Source organism: Pseudophryne corroboree, chromosome 1 (genome assembly GCF_028390025.1).
Source record: "Pseudophryne corroboree isolate aPseCor3 chromosome 1, aPseCor3.hap2, whole genome shotgun sequence".
Taxonomy (NCBI): Eukaryota; Metazoa; Chordata; class Amphibia; order Anura; family Myobatrachidae; genus Pseudophryne; species Pseudophryne corroboree.
The window spans coordinates 596,554,145-596,573,856 of NC_086444.1; the positions used below are offsets into that span (position 1 = coordinate 596,554,145).

A 19,712-nucleotide genomic window follows, 5' to 3' on the forward strand; every position below is an offset into this window, starting at 1 on the left:
TTGTAGCTGGCTACGAATGTCAGAAAGTTCCTTACGCAAGAGCCGGGTGGGGTGCTTCTTATTTCTATCTTCAGCTACTTTAAGTCTATGTTCTAGATCTAGTTGGAGTTGTTTGGCTTGTTTTTTAAGTGTAGCCCCAGCCTGTATAGCGGAACCGCGGACAACTGCTTTAAATGCACACCAATAGTTTGGCAAAGAGGTATCTGAGGGGGAATTAGTATCTATGTAGAGAGAGATGCAGTCAGAGATAAAAAATTTTGCCAACGGGTCAGGCAAGAGATGTGGAGATAGTCGCCATGGTCTAGGGGGCATGGAAGCAGAATTAATATTCCATTTCCAATATAACGGTGCGTGGTCGGACCAGGTGATGGGTAAGATATTCACTGTACCAGAGTCCTGTAAGGTCCATTTATCACATAACACTAGGTCAATTCGTGAATATGAATTATGAACCGATGAGAAGAACGTATATAGTCTCTACCGGAGGGATTGTGGATGCGCCAGATGTCATACAAATCAAACCCCGCTAACACATTGCGTAGCGCCAATGAAGGACCAAGGCGGGTTTTGGATGCAGCTGAGGAAGTCTGAGTCGGTTTTATCTAGTTTTGGATCTAATACTAAATTAAAATCTCCTAGGAGAATCAGGGAGCCGACTATAGTAACAGATTTATTTTCCAAAATACCCGTGAGAATCAAGTAGCGACCTGCTTTATGTGCAATTTGAGAGTGGAGGGTAAAGGGAACATTGGTGGTCATTCAGAGTTGTTCGCTCGGTAATTTTCTTCGCATTGCAGCGTTTTTCTGCTTAGTACGCATGCGCAATGTTCGCACTTCGACTGCGCCAAGTAATTTTGCTATGAAGATAGTTTTTTTTACTCACGGCTTTTTCTTCGCTCCGGCGATCGTAATGTGATTGACAGGAAATGGGTGTTACTGGGCGGAAACACGGCGTTTTATGGGCGTGTGGATAAAAACGCTACCGTTTCCGGAAAAAACGTGGGAGTGGCTGGAGAAACGGGGGAGTGTCTGGGCGAACGCTGGGTGTGTTTGTGACGTCAAACCAGGAACGACAAGCACTGAACTGATCGCAGATGCCGAGTAAGTCTGAAGCTACTCTGAAACTGCTAAGTAGTTTGTAATCGCAATATTGCGAATACATCATTCGCAATTTTAAGAAGCTAAGATTCACTCCCAGTAGGCGGCGGCTTAGCGTGTGTAACTCTGCTAAAATCGCCTTGCGAGCGAACAACTCGGAATGAGGGCCATAGTCTCTACCGGAGGGATTGTGGATGCGCCAGATGTCATACAAATCAAACCCCGCTAACACATTGCGTAGCGCCAATGAAGGACCAAGGCGGGTTTTGGATGCAGCTGAGGAAGTCGGAGTCGATTTTATCTAGTTTTGGATCTAATACTAAATTAAAATCTCCTAGGAGAATCAGGGAGCCGACTATAGTAACAGATTTATTTTCCAAAATACCCGTGAGAATCAAGTAGCGACCTGCTTTATGTGCAATTTGAGAGTGGAGGGTAAAGGGAACATTGGTGGTCATTCAGAGTTGTTCGCTCTGTAATTTTCTTCACATCGCAGCGATTTTCCGCTAATTGCGCATGCGCAATGTTCGCACTGCGACTGCGCCAAGTAAATTTGCTAAGAAGTTTGGTATTTTACTCACGGCATTACAAGGTTTTTTCTTCGTTCTGGTGATCGTAATGTGATTGACAGGAAGTGGGTGTTTCTGGGCGGAAACTGGCCGTTTTATGGGAGTGTTTAAAAAAACGCTACCGTTTCTGGGAAAAACGCGGGAGTGTCTGGGCGAACGCTGGGTGTGTTTGTGACGTCAAACCAGGAACGAAACTGACTGAACTGATCGCAGTGGCAGAGTAAGTCCCGAGCTACTCAAACTGCAAAGAAATTTCTATTCGCAATTTTGAGAATCTTTGGTTCGCAATTTTGCTAAGCTAAGATTCACTCCCAGTAGGCGGCGGCTTAGCGTGTGCAATGCTTCTAAAAGCAGCTTGCGAGCGAACAACTCGGAATGAGGGCCATTATCTCTAAATAAAAATAGCTACTCCATGGGGTTTATTTACTAATATTCGTGTTTGTCCGTTTATAAAGGGTGTTTGAACTCGAATGGTATCGGGTGCATTTTACTGCAACTTTTTGAATCCTGATACGGTCATTCACTAAGCTGCCGAGTTTTGCACAATCGTTTTTTCCGATGTCGATGTGATTCGTAATATCAGGCAGTGTTTTACGGGAGTGATGAGTAAAACACTGCCTGAAAAAACACAAGGAAACCCGTCCGGATCTGTGAGATCCGTGCAGGGCTTCGTTGTGTACCTTAAAAAGTTCTTTAAAGTCTTTAAAATCCTGGAAAAAATTGCGTGGGGTCCCCCCTCCTAATCATAACCAGCCTCGGGCTCTTTGAGCCGATCCTGGTTGAAAAAATATGGGGGGGAAAATGACAGGGGTTCCCCCATATTTAATCAACCAGCACCGGGCTCTGCGCCTGGTCCTGGTTCCAAAAATACGGGGGACAAAAAGCGTAGGGGTCCCCCGTATTTCTGAAACCAGCACCGGGCTCCACTAGCTGGGGAGATAATGCCACAGCCAGGGGACACTTTGATATCGGTCCCTGCGGCCTTGCCATTAAAACCCCAACTAGTCACCCATGGCCGGGGTACCCTGGAGGAGTGGGGAACCCTTCAATCAAGGGGTTCCCCCCCCCCCTCCAGCCACCCAAGGGCCAGGGGTGAAGCCCGAGGCTGTCCCCCCCCCCCCCCCCCCCCATCCAAGGGCGGCGGATGGGGGGCTGATAGCCTTTTTGAAAAAATTTGAATATTGTTTTTAGTAGCAGTTCTACAAGTCCCAGCAAGCCTCCCCCGCAAGCTGGTACTTGGAGAACCACAAGTACCAGCATGCGGTGGAAAACCGGGAAAAATACCCCAATAAAAACAGGAGACACGCACCTTGAAAGTATAAGTTAATTACATACATGCACACCTCCAAACATACATACTTACCTATGTTCACACGAGGGTCGGTCCTCCTCTCCATGTAGAATCCATGGGGTACCTGTGGGAAAAATTATACTCACATAATCCAGTGTAGATCGGTCCTCTTCTGCTCTCTGTATAATCCACGTACTTGTCAAAAAAATAAAACGCAAACCCGACCACGCACTGAAAGGGGCCCCATGTTTTCACATGGGACCTCTTTCCCCGACTGCCAGGACCCCCCCCCCCCCCCTGACTCCTGTCTAAGAGGGTTCCTTCAGCCAATCAGGGAGCGCCACGTCGTGGCACCCTCCTGATTGGCTGTGTGCTCCTGTAGTGTCTGTCAGGCAGCACACGGCAGTGATACAATGTAAAGCCTATGCGCTCCATTGTAACCAATGGTGGGAACTTTGCGAACAGCGGTGAGGTTACTTTCGGTCAACCGCTGTCTGCAAAGTTCCCACCATTGGTTACAATGGAGCGCATAGGCGCTACATTGTATCACTGCCGTGTGCTGCCTGACAGACACTACAGGAGCACACAGCCAATCAGGAGGGTGCCACGACGTGGCACTCCCTGATTGGCTGAAGGAACCCTCTTAGGAGTCGGGGGGGTCCTGGCAGTCGGGGAAAGGGGTCCCATGTGAAAACATGGGGCCCCTTTCAGTGCGTGGTCGGGTTTGCGTTTTATTTTTTTGACAAGTACGTGGATTATACAGAGAATAGAAGAGGACCGATCTACAATGGATTATGTGAGTATAATTTTTCCCACAGGTACCCCATGGATTCTACATGGAGAAGAGGACCGACCCTCGTGTGAACATAGGTAAGTATGTTTGTTTGGAGGTGTGCATGTATGTAATAAACTTATACTTTCAAGGTGTGTGTCTCCTCCTGTTTTTATTGGGGTATTTTTTTAGTAGTAGTACTACAGGTGCCAGCGGGCCCGGTTTTCCACCGCATGCTGGTACTTGTGGTTCTCCAAGTACCAGCTTGCGGGGGAGGCTTGCTGGGACTTGTAGTACTGCTATTAAAAACAATATTCACATTTTTTCAAAAAGGCTATCAGCCCCACATCCGCCGCCCTTGGATGGGGGGGACAGCCTCGGGCTTCACCCCTGGCCCTTGGGTAGCTGGAGGGGGGGGACCCCTTGATTGAAGGGGTCCCCACTCCTCCAGGGTACCCAAGGGCCAGGGGTGACTAGTTGGGGTTTTAATGGCAAGGCCGCAGGGACTGATATCAAAGTGTCCCCTGGCTGTGGCATTATCTCCCCAGCTAGTGGAGCCCGGTGCTGGTTTCAGAAATACGGGGGACCCCTACTCTTTTTGTCCCCCGTATTTTTGGAACCAGGACCAGGCGCAGAGCCCGGTGCTGGTTGATTAAATATGGGGGAACCCCTGTCATTTTTTCCCCCATATTTTTTCAACCAGGATCGGCTCAAAGAGCCCGAGGCTGGTTATGATTAGGAGGGGGGACCCCACGCAATTTTTTTTTTTTCTGATTTTAAACTAAACAGACCCTTTCCCATAGATAACCATGCACAGATCTCACTGATCCGTGCATGGTTATCCAAACTCGACTGGAAAAAGCAGGTCTATTTTTTTGCTGCTTTTTTTAACAATTCGAAAAAAAACAGACCCGCACTTGAGCACTCAGAAACTAACCCCCAAATACGAATGAATAGTGAATGGCCGTATTCTATGAAATAACAGCCGCGTTTGACCGATGGTCTATTCATTCGTATTTCGGGACGTTGTCACTCAACCATTATGAATAGACCAGACACTGCCGAGATTGGTGCTTAGTAAATTCCCGGATTGGGACTTAGAAAAAAACCCACAAATCGACCAAACTCGGATTTTTAGTAAATACTGGCCCATGTCTTTTAAAGGGACCGTTAGCAAAATATCCTACAGGATATCTGTGGTCTTTCAATACAGGAGGGTTGTGGGAGGAAAAATGAGTTTCTTGCAAGGCGACTATATCTGCTTTATACTTATAGAAAGAGGACAGAGCTAATCGTCGTTTATTGGGGGAATTTAAACCTTTAACATTCAATGAAAGAATACCAACCATAATTATTCAGTCATACTGCTATGTAGATGATGGCATCCCAGCAGGAAGGGGGAGGGAAGTGGGGGGATAGAAAGAGCGAGAAAGGGCAATAGAACCAGGAACAGTAAACAAAGGGGGAGGAAAAACAAAACGATCCAGTACATCGGGTCTGCATAGCTACTGCAGGGGAAAAATAAATGCAGTAGATAAACGAGGGGCAGGCGGACTCTTCAAGCCACCCAGGGTCAGGGAAAAAAACGAAAAACCTATGTGTAGGAAGAATAAAAGCACATCTCCATCTATATAAAGGTGGCACACGAAAAATAAAAAAAAGCACAAAATAGTAAGGCATATCTTGCCAGGAGAGATGCAACCTTCATCTATATTCAGTGTGTGCTATAAAGATAGGCCAATAAACATATAAGCTGAGGTGTAGACTTAACAAATACACATAAACAGGCGAGCATACACATTAAGAACCAGCAGGGAGAGAATGTAACTCACCTAGAAGAGTACAATAAACAGAACAGTAATAATAGTCATACTCATAGTAAAGTCTATAACTCTAACGGAGTATAGAAAAACAGATTAGAACAAAAACTACGGAGCACGTTCAAGCAGTAGACCATTCCGAATGAAGCGGAGGACGTCTCTCAGGAGGGGATGGTAGTTTTACAGAGATGTCCCAGTCCTCGAGCAGTTTCACTCCGGCTTCCAGCTCCGATATAATAAACGAGGAACCATCGTAAGTGACAATCAGCTTCACTGGGAAGCCCCACCGATATCGAATGTCTTGGGCACGGAGGGCGGATGTGATCAGAGCTAAGCTACGCCTTTTAGAGAGAGTAAATGCAGAAAAGTCCGGAAAGAGTTGCAATCCTCCTAAAGTGTCAGAGTTCTCTGCATCACGAGTTGCTTGGAGAATACGTTCTTTGACGGTAAAGAAGTGCACCCGGAGTAACGTGTCTCTAGGTGAGGAGTTAGAGAGAAATCGAGGCTTAGGCAGGCGATGAATTCGGTCAATAAGCAGTTCTGCCAGGTATGCCTGGTAGAAGTTTACGGAACAGGGCCATAGCATATACCATCAGATCCGTGTTATCTACCGAGTCAGGTATTCCACGTATTTTGATATTGTTCCATCTGGAGCGGTCCTCTATATCCGCCATTTTGTTTTTGAACGTTTCCAAGTCGCTTTGTTGTTGGTCATGAGCTGTAATGAGTTCATTGTGCGACATCACCAGTTCCTCCAATTTGCGCTCTAGAGTGTCGGTTCTGTCCCCGTTGGCTGTAAGCTCAACTTTGACTTCACGTATAGCAGCTGTCAGGTCGTGAGTCAGGTCTGATTTGAAGGCCGTCAAGACCTGACAGAGGATCTTCACAGTGAGGGGATAATCAGAATTAGGATCTACGCCCGATACTGAAAGCGAACTGGTCAGGTCTGTCGGATAAGGGCTTTTCATAGAAGGAACCGACACTCCTCGAGTTGGTGGAGACGCCTGAGGTTGTTTTCGAATTGAGAAGGATATCGGAGGAGGCAGCGAGCCTTTTGCTCTTTTAGGCGGCATAGTAAAAAAAATAAATGACCGGAGAATAATGCAGCAGACGGATACCTCTAGGCTGGTGCGTTATTGTCAGGTTGTCAGGATTCTGATTTAGTCTGTTCCCGGAGGGGGCACTAGTGGGTCAGTGTTGGAATGACGTATGAAACGTGGAGACTGAATAAAGTCCTGTGCATATGCGCTAATGTTTAATAAACACAAAAGTCACAGAACAATAATATAATAATAGATGGTACGTAGCATTGGTAGTAGCAGAAATTAAATGATAAACGGTAACTGAATCCAAGGTAGTGATAAAAGTCTTAGGCAACACAGATATATCTTGGTGATAAGTTGATGGCTGAATGCAGAAGGTTTAAAGCAAATAAAGTCTCTGACAACAAAACGTGAAAATAACTTGATAACTGGATGCAAATGGTTTAAAGCAAAATAAAGTCACTGGTAACAAAATGTGAAATAACCTGGTAGCTGGATGTAAACGGATTTGTAAATAACAATTGAAACAAAGCAAAACTCCGGTAACGTGGAATAATTTGATTAATGCAAAAGGTTTGGAAAACAGAACTCCGGTAATACTTGCAAAGCACACAGTCTCTGATAATTAAACATGGAATGACTTGGTAAATAAATGTAAATGGTTTAGAAAACAGAACTCCAGTAATACTTGCAAAAGCACACAGTCTCTGTAACATAAAAGTTCTTTAGCCAAGCAAGGCCCAGGCAGGAGACAGTCCTAACTCAGCATGCTTGTTAAGTGCTGGATGCAATGCACAGAATGGAATGCTGGTAATAAGGTGCACAAGTTAGGCAATGATTAACACCTGAGGAGAGTCTCTTACTGCTGATCAACTGTGGCAGGCTGTGGCTGGAGTCTGGAACAAGCAGGAGAAATGCAGAATGATGAATGGAATTAAATGATGAGAGGAACCACGGGGAACCACTGGAGACAGGAACACGGGGAACCACTGGAGACAGGAACACGGGGCACCACTGGAGACTGGAACACGGGGAACCACTGGAGACTGGAACACGGGGAACCACTGGAGACTTGACACACCAAATGTGACTCGTTGTCCAAGGCGATGAGAATGAGCCAGGAACTGGAGTTTATACCCCTTGCTCTGTGATTATTGGATGAATCTCTGTGAGAACACACCCTCCAGGATTGGGTGCCCAGATCAGCTGAGAGTTAACTGGAGCTGGTGATTAACCGGGAGAATAATTCTGTAGACAGTTAATGCAATGCACTGCTGGTTGCTGGCTGGGATCAGTAGTGCACCGGGAGTTAACGCTGTTTAACTAGAAGCACTGTGTACTCCAGGCTGCTGGCTGAAACCAGTGGTTACCAAAAGATAGAACTGGTTAGGTGGAGCACAGTGAGCTGTGGGCTGCAGGAGACTGAAGACTGGAACTGCTGGGACCTGTAGTTCCACAGGTCCAATTCACAGGGAATATTCTGAAAACAGAGGCCTGAAGCCAGGAGACACCTGTTCACTGGAAGTGATGCAATGGAGAATGTGGATTCCAGACAGTACCCCCCATTTTATGGGTGGGCACCGAACACCCATGCTGGAACTTGGAGGATCCTTGAAAAAGAACTTAGGAATACACAAAATCAGAGGTCCTCCAAAGTCTTCCCAACTTTCATCTTCAGAAGACAGATTTTTCTCGTCAGAACAAGTAGACCATTCATGGTCATTTGAGACAGAATTTACTTCCTGGGAAAAAGGCATAGCTAGGAAGGATAGAACCTCCCATAATGTAACTTGAGTCTTCATCAACATACTCACTTTCAGAGTCAGAGTCCAGGTCTAGTGTGGTCATGGGAGCCTTTTGTTTAGGAACAACAGAATCTGAGACAACCTGTGGACCAGTGAATTTGAAGCTATATGAGACACCAGGACTAGGGTTAACGGCAGCATAGCCAACACTTACGTCAACAGATGGTAGACTTTGAACTGGTTCTGGAGCTCTCCAATTCCTGTAATTCTTGAAATCTCTGATACATTGATTCAACAGAACCTGATCGTGTTTGGAAATAGTTGAGTCGAAAAACTGAGAACTGGAAGACTGATCAGAAGACTGAGCAGATGTTGAATCCGGGGAGTCAATACTTTCAGAAGTGTTGCTGTAGGATGGAGACACGGAAGTATATGCAACTTTCAAATCTAAAGTCTGAGAACCTTGTCTTGAATTTGCAGTTTGGAAATCTTTAATAACTTGGTCTAATGTATCCTGATGTTGGAGAGAATTTAGCAGTAGACAGACTGTTGACAAATTGGCCAGAATGCCCAGATGACTTTGAATGCATTAACTTTGGAGCAAACTCCTGTTTTACTGCTTCGCAGAAGGCGGGAAGATCACTCAGTAGCGGATCTTTAGATTCAATGAGAGGATTCGCCCAGTCCAGTGCTCTACCTTTGAAGAACAGGAGGAAGTATCTGATTGCATTGGCTGGAGTAATACTCACTGAAGATTCCGACTCAGTAAAAGCGAGGTATTGGCTAGCCACTGCACGGAACTGAGCATAGTCACCATCAAAGTAGACTGGAGCTTGTGTATCTAGTGGACACTTGGAAGGCTGAATGTCAGTTGAAGTCTCTGAAGACAATGTAGGACACTTGAGAGTAGAGGACTGGAATAAGCATTCAGTAGCAGGAGTAGAATCAACTTGAAATGCTCTAGGGTGGAGAGAGGACGTCATCTCCTGGATTGACTGATGGGAATTCTCAGCTGAGGTTGACTGAACACTAGAAGCTTCATCTTGGGGTGAGATGCTTAGAGCCTCCATCTGGGTTGAGGCAACTGCAATATCTGCAAGAACTGTAGACTCTGGACATAGCGACAGGAGTTGCTTACTTGAAACACTGGAGAGAACCACACCGGGTTCGGAGGAACTGGAATCGGTAGGAACCGACGGCAACTTTGGACAGACGGATGGAACCGGGATTTGTCCAGGACTACTTAAATTGACTTGAACTGAAGGAGGCTGATCTGGACAGACTGATGGGACCGGATTGGGTCCATAAAAGCTTGAACCGGCTGGAACCGGAGGAGTCTTCGGACTGACCGATAGGACCGGATTTGATCCGAAGATGCTGGAATCGGCTGGAATGGAAGGAGGCTGATCCGGAAAGACGGATGGGACCGGATTGGGTCCGGAAAAGCTTGAACCGGCTGGAACCGGAGGAGTCCTCGGACTGACGGATAGAACCGGATTTGATCCGAGAATACTGGAATCGGCTGGAACCGAAGGAGGTAGCTCAGCATTGGAAACAGAGCTACTTGGGCTGGCTAGAACCAGTGGAGTCTTCGGACTGACGGATAGGACCGGATTTGATCCGAAGAGGCTGGAATCAGCTGGAACCGAAGGAGGCTGTTCCGGACGGAACCGGATTGGGTCCGGAAAAGCTGGAACCGGCTGGAACCGGAGGATGTAGCTTAGCATTGGAAACAGAGCTACTTGGGCTGGCTGGAACCAGTGGAGTCTTCGGACTGACGGATAGGACCGGATTTGAGCCGAAGAGGCTGGAATCGGCTGGAACCGAGCTAGGTCCATTGACACTTGACTCTGTATAGACAGAATCCGGATGTTCTGATGATCCCTCTTGGAGTGGTACTGAGCTGGTAGCACTCTCTGAAGTTGGCAAACAAAAGTTCATGACTGTATCTGTGGCTTTAAGAATTCCTCCTGGGATCTTGGCCCTGGATTCCTCTTTTGAGGCTGAAACTCCAAAGACCCCTCTTGGGGATAACAGATCAGACGCACTGTTTTGAGTTGCATGCGCGAATGCCACTTCTGGAACCTGAACATCAGATACCCCTTCTGGGGTCACAACATCAGATGCCCCACCTGGGGCTGTAAACACAGACGCCCCTTCTCGGGCTGTAGACACAGATGCCCCTTCTCGGGCTGTAAACACAGAAACTACTTTAGTTATGGGTAACATAGATAGTCTCTGTTGATTTCAGAACTTGGGATTGGGTCTATTTTGTCACAGGACCCCAATCGTAGACTTTTTGGACACTCCTGTCCGGGGTAAAGGAACTTGAAACTGTAGAGGATACGTTGGAAGGTTTGCAGGTGAAAACACACTGATGTTGGGACCTGTCACCAACTTTTGAGTTGCGGAAGGAACAGTCCTTAATAAGATGACTAGAACTCCCACAGTAAAAGCAGAGGTGAAGCTGCTTGCGATGCCGGCGTTCAGCTTCCGTGAGTTTGGAGCGCGGGTAGTTCTGGAATCTGCCCTCTCTCTGCATAGAAGAGACTTTAGTTTGAAGGAAGCTTGACACGGAGGTTGCACTAGTCTCAATACATTGAACAGTACTCTTCACTGTGTTTTAAAGCACCACCTAGGATTTCTGGTATGATTGGAATGATTCTTGATAGCAGACTTTGAAGTTGTTCCAATAGATAACAAAGAGTGCTTATAAGTTCAGGTTTTACAGCAGAAGACAGAGGAGTCCTGAAATTTGCAAAGGAGGAAGTCGCCCTCTCAGGAGAATCAGTTGTGAAGGGTGTACCATAGGGCTGACTTGAGCGAGGTCCATCTACAGGAACGAATTGTGCAGGGGAAGTTGGAATAACTGGAGCAGGAGTGACTTGAACTGGAACCGGAGGAACAACAGAACTTGTAAGGGATTGCTGCAAGGTATCCAAACGGGTAGACATTCCCTGTAGAAACAGGATCACTTGCTGTTGTGCAGCCTCGTAGCCATTGAGTCGTGATACCATACTCTGGAGTGACCCTGACCCCACACTCTGACCACCGTCCGGGTCCATGGGCCTTGGACAAACTGTCAGGTTGTCAGGATTCTGATTTAGTCTGTTCCCGGAGGGGGCACTAGTGGGTCAGTGTTGGAATGATGTATGAAACGTGGAGACTGAATAAAGTCCTGCGCATATGCGCTAATGTTTAATAAACACAAAAGTCACAGAACAATAATATAATAGATGGTACGTAGCATTGGTAGTAGCAGAAATGATATGATAAACGGTAACTGAATCCAAGGTAATGATAAAAGTCTTAGGCAACACAGATATATCTTGGTGATAAGTTGATGGCTGAATGCAGAAGGTTTAAAGCAAATAAAGTCTCTGACAACAAAATGTGAAAATAACTTGATAACTGGATGCAAATGGGTTAAAGCAAAATAAAGTCACTGGTAACAAAATGTGAAATAACCTGGTAGCTGGATGTAAATGGATTTGTAAATAACAATTGAAACAACGCAAAATTCCGGTAACGTGGAATAACTTGATTATGCAAAAGGTTTGGAAAACAGAACTGCGGTAATACTTGCAAAGCACACAGTCTCTGATAATTAAACGTGGAATGACTTGGTAAATAAATGTAAATGGCTTAGAAAACAGAACTCCAGTAATACTTGCAAAAGCACACAGTCTCTGTAACATAAAAGTTCTTTAGCCAAGCAAGGCACAGGCAGGAGACAGTCCTAACTCAGCATGCTTGTTAAGTGCTGGATGCAATGCACACAATGGAATGCTGGTAATAAGGTGCACAAGTCAGGCAATGATTAACACCTGAGGAGAGTCTCTTACTGCTGATGAACTGTGGCAGGCTGTGGCTGGAGTCTGGAACAAGCAGGAGAAATGCAGAATGATGAATGGAATTAAATGATGAGAGGAACCACTGGAGACAGGAACACGGGGAACCACTGGAGACAGGAACACGGGGCACCACTGGAGACTGGAACACGGGGCACCACTGGAGACTGGAACACGGGGAACCACTGGAGACTGGAACACGGGGAACTACTGGAGACTTGACACACCAAATGTGACTCGTTGTCCAAGGCGATGAGAATGAGCCAGGAACTGGAGTTTATACCCCTTGCTCTGTGATTATTGGATGAATCTCTGTGAGAACACACCCTCCAGGATTGGGTGCCCAGATCAGCTGAGAGTTAACTGGAGCTGGTGATTAACCGGGAGAATAATTCTGTAGACAGTTAATGCAATGCACTGCTGGTTGCTGGCTGGGATCAGTAGTGCTAGCAGTGGGAGAAAAAGAAAGCTCTTGTGTGGGCGCACTCTTAGAAAAGGAAAAAGAAAATTCTTAAATAGAAAAAGATTATGTTAAAACATAAGTTTATTAATTAATTAATTAAGAATAATTATCCTTCTACGATCCTAAGGAAAAATGCACAGAAAGTGCAAAGAGATTTTTACAAAATTATGTTAAAATGTTCTGGTCTGTAAATCATGAAGAGAAGATTTAGAAAGGTTGCAGACACTGTATAGTCTGACACCCGTTTCTCCTGACCAGTACAGATAATCTGTATTAATGGGACCCACGGAGGAGGTCGGTGTACATGTTTTATCATAGAAAGACTGATTACATTGGGTCAATACTATGCACTTTGTTAGTTACCCATGAAATCATATGGCATAAATTCAGATTGGATGTCTGGCTGTGCTCATGAGAAATAGATCCTCATGAAGGAGGATATAAAAAGAAAGAAAGAAAAATAAAAATAAAGAAAGAAAAATAAAGAGAGGCTGAAGAAAGTATAGATAGTGGTGATACTGCTGTTGGTGTCCACCCTTCAGAGTAAGGGGAATAGTTCCTATCCTACAACACCGGGTATTCCCAGGGAGTCTCCTCTCGTGGTACTAACCCAGCCCAACGCTGTTTAGCTTCCAAGATCGGACGAGATCGGGCACAAGAAGCGTGGTATGATAGTAGGAGGGATATCTACCAATGAGAGTGCACCTATATATGAAAGTATAAGATGATAGAAAAATAGAACAGGTAATAGGTGGATCTGCTTTCCACGTTAGGCAGAGTAAAATGACTGTCACACCGTGGCGCCGTGTACCCTGGATCGGAGATGAGAGTCCACTAGACAATAGTCAGTTAGGAAAATGAAGAAAAAAGTATATAGATGGAGTTAAATAACCATTCAATATTTAGGAAATATACAATGACGAAGAAAAATCAAAGTGAGTTACAAAAACCAGAGACAAGCTGACTATGCAGTCTTTGTATGCATTCAATATTTGACAAAGATAAATAACCCGTGCGCGATTGAAAATGGGGATTGCTGCATCTGATAAAAATATTGTGTGAGGCTGATATAAAAAATCAGAAAGTAAGTGATCACAAGAATAAGCACTTATAATAAAGTATATTGCTTAAGGCCAATAGAATCCTGTAGTATCAAAAGTTAGGGATCACCCTCTAATCACCCAGACAGATGAACTGGGTTAAACACAAAGAGTCATTATTATTGTGTGTGTAGATACCTCCTAAGAGATATATGAATATATCATGCATCAACAATGAGTGCCTATATTAGAAATTAAGCACATTATTAGCTTACCTCCGGAGTGTCATCACGCTCCGTAACCCGCCCACCTTATAGGCATATCCCCCTCAGTGACGTCGCCTCCAACCTATGAGAGGACATATACCTCCGGAGCGTCATCACGCTCCGTAACCCGCCCACCCCACAGGCGCATCCCCTTTACCTAGTCATACCACGTATTCTGTGGTTACTTTTGTTGTCAGTCTCCCTATTCCCGCCCACGCAACCATTGTCCTAGAAACTGATTGGCTGCTACACATACGACAGGGCCTTTTAAACCCTGTATGCACAATTAGCTGTGAGATCCCGGAAGTGAACAAGCCCGCGGGCGAAACGCGTTTTCTACGGATTCCACAGCGGGACCTGCGCATGGAGGCTTCTCTATTTATCATCTACCTGCTGCGTCTGATCTTTTGAGTATTTTGGCTTTTTTGCCAACATCAATAATCGTTATATTTTTTTGACTAGATGTGTATATAGGTTCTTATTTTCAACATAAGCTAATAATGTGCTTAATTTCTAATATAGGCACTCATTGTTGATGCATGATATGTTCACATATCTCTTAGGAGGTATCTACACACACAATAATAATGACTCTTTGTGTTTAACCCAGTTCATCTGTCTGGGTGATTAGAGGGTGATCCCTAACTTTTGATACTACAGGATTCTATTGGCCTTAAGCAATATACTTTATTATAAGTGCTTATTCTTGTGATCACTTACTTTCTGATTTTTTATATCAGCCTCACACAATATTTTTATCAGATGCTGCAATCCCCATTTTCAATCGCGCACGGGTTATTTATCTTTGTCAAATATTGAATGCATACAAAGACTGCATAGTCAGCTTGTCTCTGGTTTTTGTAACTCACTTTGATTTTTTCTTCGTCATTGTATATTTCCTAAATATTGAATGGTTATTTAACTCCATCTATATACTTTTTTCTTCATTTTCCTAACTGACTATTGTCTAGTGGACTCTCATCTCCGATCCAGGGTACACGGCGCCACGGTGTGACAGTCATTTTACTCTGCCTAACGTGGAAAGCAGATCCACCTATTACCTGTTCTATTTTTCTATCATCTTATACTTTCATATATAGGTGCACTCTCATTGGTAGATATCCCTCCTACTATCATACCACGCTTCTTGTGCCCGATCTCGTCCAATCTTGGAAGCTAAACAGCGTTGGGCTGGGTTAGTACCACGAGAGGAGACTCCCTGGGAATACCCGGTGTTGTAGGATAGGAACTATTCCCCTTCCTCTGAAGGGTGGACACCAACAGCAGTATCACCACTATCTATACTTTCTTCAGCCTCTCTTTATTTTTCTTTCTTTATTTTTATTTTTATTTATTTCTTTTTATATCCTCCTTCATGAGGATCTATTTCTCATGAGCACAGCCAGACATCCAATCTGAATTTATGCCATATGATTTCATGGGTAACTAACAAAGTGCATAGTATTGACCCAATGTAATCAGTCTTTCTATGATAAAACATGTACACCGACCTCCTCCGTGGGTCCCATTAATACAGATTATCTGTACTGGTCAGGAGAAACGGGTGTCAGACTATACAGTGTCTGCAACCTTTCTAAATCTTTTCTTCATGATTTACAGACCAGAACATTTTAACATAATTTTGTAAAAATCTCTTTGCACTTTCTGTGCATTTTTCCTTAGGATCGTAGAAGGATAATTATTCTTAATTAATTAATAAACTTATGTTTTAACATAATCTTTTTCTATTTAAGAATTTTCTTTTTCCTTTTCTAAGAGTGCGCCCACACAAGAACTTTCTTTTTCTCCCACTGCTAGTACTTGTACTCCCTGGCTCTGGGCGCACCACCAAATAAGGACTATTACTTAAGGATGGTATCCCCCCTTTTCCTAATAATTGTCCGCCTTTGGTTTCAATAATATCTATAATTGACTATATCCCAGTGCCCAGTCGCTCCCCTTTTTTGTACATTGCAATTGTCTATGCTGTAGGTTAAATACAGCCTCTGACTGGAGCACGGTTTTTTGATAAATTTGTTTTCCTCATTACCTTTTCTCTGTATCTTTCCTTCCGATCCTTCTCTTTTTTAGCAGTCTTTGACCAATCAGTCTCTTAATACCCATTAACATACGATATTCCTGGGAGACATACTATCCGTTAACAGGCTCTTCTAAACCGAGCATGACCACTTTCTCACTTAAGACCGAGCTATCTAAACGGCCTGTCAAAGTCAAAAATATTACATAGAGAGACCATATAAACTGCACACATATAAGTCGCTATACTTGCAAATATGCGCAGCGAGCACAGCAATATATGGAAACACACGCATTTGCTCGGACATGGCACAGAGATGGATTCGGCACTTGTTTCATACAGTACATGGTTATAATAATGAACAGCACCAGACATCATGGAGATTTAGAATTGGCTAATGAATTAATGTCATGGATGTGTATCATTCGAACCGAACCAGATAAACACATCATGTTTGGTATTGAAGCAAGCAGAATCAGGTATGGGTTAGTTTGAGGCCTGTTGTGTTGTTGTGGGACATTGCAGCGGATAGATATGATTATATGTATAAAAGCTAAGATCATATTGTTAGAACAATATGATGCTCAAGACAACCTTTTACTAAGTTTTCAGGGCTGAACCTGATTAGCATATACAAAGAGAATGGTGACTCAATACAAAGGAGAAAGAAAGACCCCTCCCCCAGGTACTGGTCAAACAGGAAGGTAGTGGTCAGGTGTGGCCTCAGAGAACAGATGTAATGTAGCTACACTCACAGACACACACACAGCTACCTGGCACCAAGCAGCATGGCGGCTGAATCCCCAGGACATCTTCCAAACTAAAGGCTAAGTATTGAACTTCACATGGCTAGATAAGGAAACAGACAGATTGTTTTCTGGTTTAAATAGGATATTGTAACTTGGTTGTGTGATTGTTGGGTGTTTGTGGATACTCTGTGAAGTCTGTGATAAATTGGAACAGTATACAATCTGTAGCATAGTATTTGTGGTATTTGTTTGCCAATGGAGATTTAAAATAGATTGTGCTGGTTAGTTATAATATATATCCTGTTAATCATAAATACCACCATGCAGTTACGTTTGTGTTAATTACATTGTGATCTGGTCTTGTGATGAATATGCTCTGGTTATTGAGATACTGAAGTTGTTTGGGATGTGAAATTATGAGATGGTTCTAGGAAGTTGGATTACATTGTGAAAGGTGTTTTAGATGGTTTGGAATTGTAAAATCAGAACATATGCATTGTTTTGAGGCTTGGACATTTTGGAAGAAAATGGAGTCTTGTGTTTTCTGCTATGTGATTGTGGTTTAGTATAGAGTGCCATGTGTTTGGACCTGCAAATCTAAAATGGCTGCTGCTGGATGTCTTCCCCTCCCCCTTTCAGCCATGTGGTGTGGTCTTTGGAATCAAGTGGAGGTTTCTCAAAATGGAGTCTAGCTTCCATCCCATGCTGTATTCAGCATTGACTAACTGCGCAGCGATTGTCTCTCACATGTGTAGTTTTATCTGCAACCATGTTGTCTCTTATTTAATGTTATCATGAGCCATTTCTCTCTATCTCTCTCTTCTTCTCTTCCCCTTCCATTTTCCCATAAATAGTAATTGTATTGTATTGTATTTCTTGTGTAGTTATCTGGTTAGGTAGTCTCTGTTATATTGTAGTGTATCATTTGTACTGTTATCCCCTTTTACAAGTATATTAGATATAATACAGTTAATAGGCTTTGGAACCTAAACCAGTATCTGTGTATTTTCTATAGTGTTAAGTGTTCACTTGAGCGTCGGTGACGCTCAAGCAGCTTTGTAGTTAGTCAGGTTACACAAGGTTGCATTTACACCCTGTACTCACATTAAGGTATTCAGTGTATTTCATTGGTATAAGGTTTTAACATAAAGGTATAGCGTTGTGAGCGTCTGCGCCGCTGGTGACCTCCTCGTGGTCTCGAGCGTATGCTACGCCATAGCGAATCATTCCCCTAGACATAGCCAATAACGTGTCCTGTGATCACTGGGCCGTGAGCGAACGTGACGCTTGAGCGTCTCGCCTACGGCTGAGCGATCGCTACGCCAATAGCGTACCATTACGGTACTTCTTGAGCAAACAGCGTACAGTGTTCTTAGCTTCATAAAGGGTTGTTTATACGACAAGGAATTTAGCATTGTCAATTGCGGGCTCGTCCTATACTTCTCACATCTGCACTAGGTAGATCAGCAGACATTATCCCCCAGCAAAGGGTGGGAGATTGTCTCATAGTGCTGGCGGGATAAGCGTCTGCTTCGCTTAGATAAAGAGTGCTGAAGGAACCCGGTAACCGGAAGTAAGAACAAAACGCTTGTGTCTTTTTAAAACTGTTTATTTTTCTTTTGTCTTGCGTACGCATACATACCTGCATTTCTTTTCACTTGTGTATTTCATTTTTCGTATATCACTATTCCTGTTTGCCAAATTTTATAGTTGATAGAAAGTGCTAAAAGGAGATTTGCTGTTATTTAATAGTAGAGGTAATAGTTAAAGTATAGAACAACACACGGTTTGTCTGAAGATACAAGGCAGTCAGTGTGGATTGCGGTAGATGATCAGGGATCACCTACATTGATAAATAAATATATTGTGTTACGGTGGATCCTTTGCATTGCGTACACGTGTCGCTAACAAAGACTAGCGTACGCAATCCAAAGGCAGACGCACGCAGCGTTCATTACGCAACGTAGCGTCCGGTTACGCCCACGTAGCTCAAGTTGTGATAAAGTGAAGTAACGCAAAGGCGATAAGTAACGCACAGCGGTAGATAACGCGACGTGGAAAATAACGCAAGTCTATTTTTGGAGAATCTGAAATTTAGTTTAACAGATCCTGCTCCTAATTGGTAACACTGTTGGGCTAAAGACAAATTTCTGCGCAGAAATAGATATAGAAACAAAAGTGTACATGTGTTGAGTGAGTGTGTTTTGTATACAAAAGTTTATATAACTTTAAGGTGGAACCAAAAGGAAAGCCGGGTACTCGTCAAGGGACATACGTGTAAGTGACATATACGGTGGCTAGGGAGGCATCTCTGGTTAAATAATATTTGAGCATTAGAGTATAGCGGACCATAAGGTAACAAGACCAGGAGGCCATAAGGTAACAAGACCAGGAGGTCATAAGGTAACAAGACCAGGAGGTCATAAGGTAACAAGACCAGGAGGTCATAAGGTAACAGACCAGGAGGTCATAAGGTAACAGGTAAAATAGACAAAGAGGTCCGCTATAAAAGTCCAGTGGCACAACGCCTGGGGTGTTGGTGCAGAACCCATATAGGCCATAAGCTCTCGCTGAAGGAATCGCGGCCGGAAACATCGATTCCATTGATCTTTCAGTACATGACAAGTAGTGCTCGTGTACTGAACGATTGGACCGCACGTAATTGTGTGCAGTAGTTAGTAATCTGACCTAATACCATCAGAGTAAAGTGGTCACAAACGCTATTTGTACATTCTGACGTGATTTGTGTAATTTTTTATTTTTTGGGAAGGGAAGTTCGCTGGTCACTCAGGAACTATCCAACAACCGATACTTGCTGGGGAACGCGCCCCAGTAAATAAAGGTTCACAGGGGCCCTGGGTTGGGTACAGCAGCTCTGGTTACAGTGATTGCAGCACAGGCCAACGTGGGCGAGAAGTAAGTGGGGTACTTGATAAACCACCACCGCCGGCCTGCCCAAGGACATCT

At 44.1% G+C, this 19,712-nt stretch overlaps 2 pseudogenes; one reads left to right on the forward strand and one right to left on the reverse strand.

The window, feature by feature from the left end:
* Window positions 1–13,213: 13,213 nt before the first annotated feature.
* On the reverse strand, window positions 13,214–13,332 carry LOC134958829 (5S ribosomal RNA; annotated as a pseudogene).
* Window positions 13,333–15,083: 1,751 nt separating this feature from the next.
* Window positions 15,084–15,202, forward strand: LOC134936325 (5S ribosomal RNA; annotated as a pseudogene).
* Window positions 15,203–19,712: the final 4,510 nt, after the last annotated feature.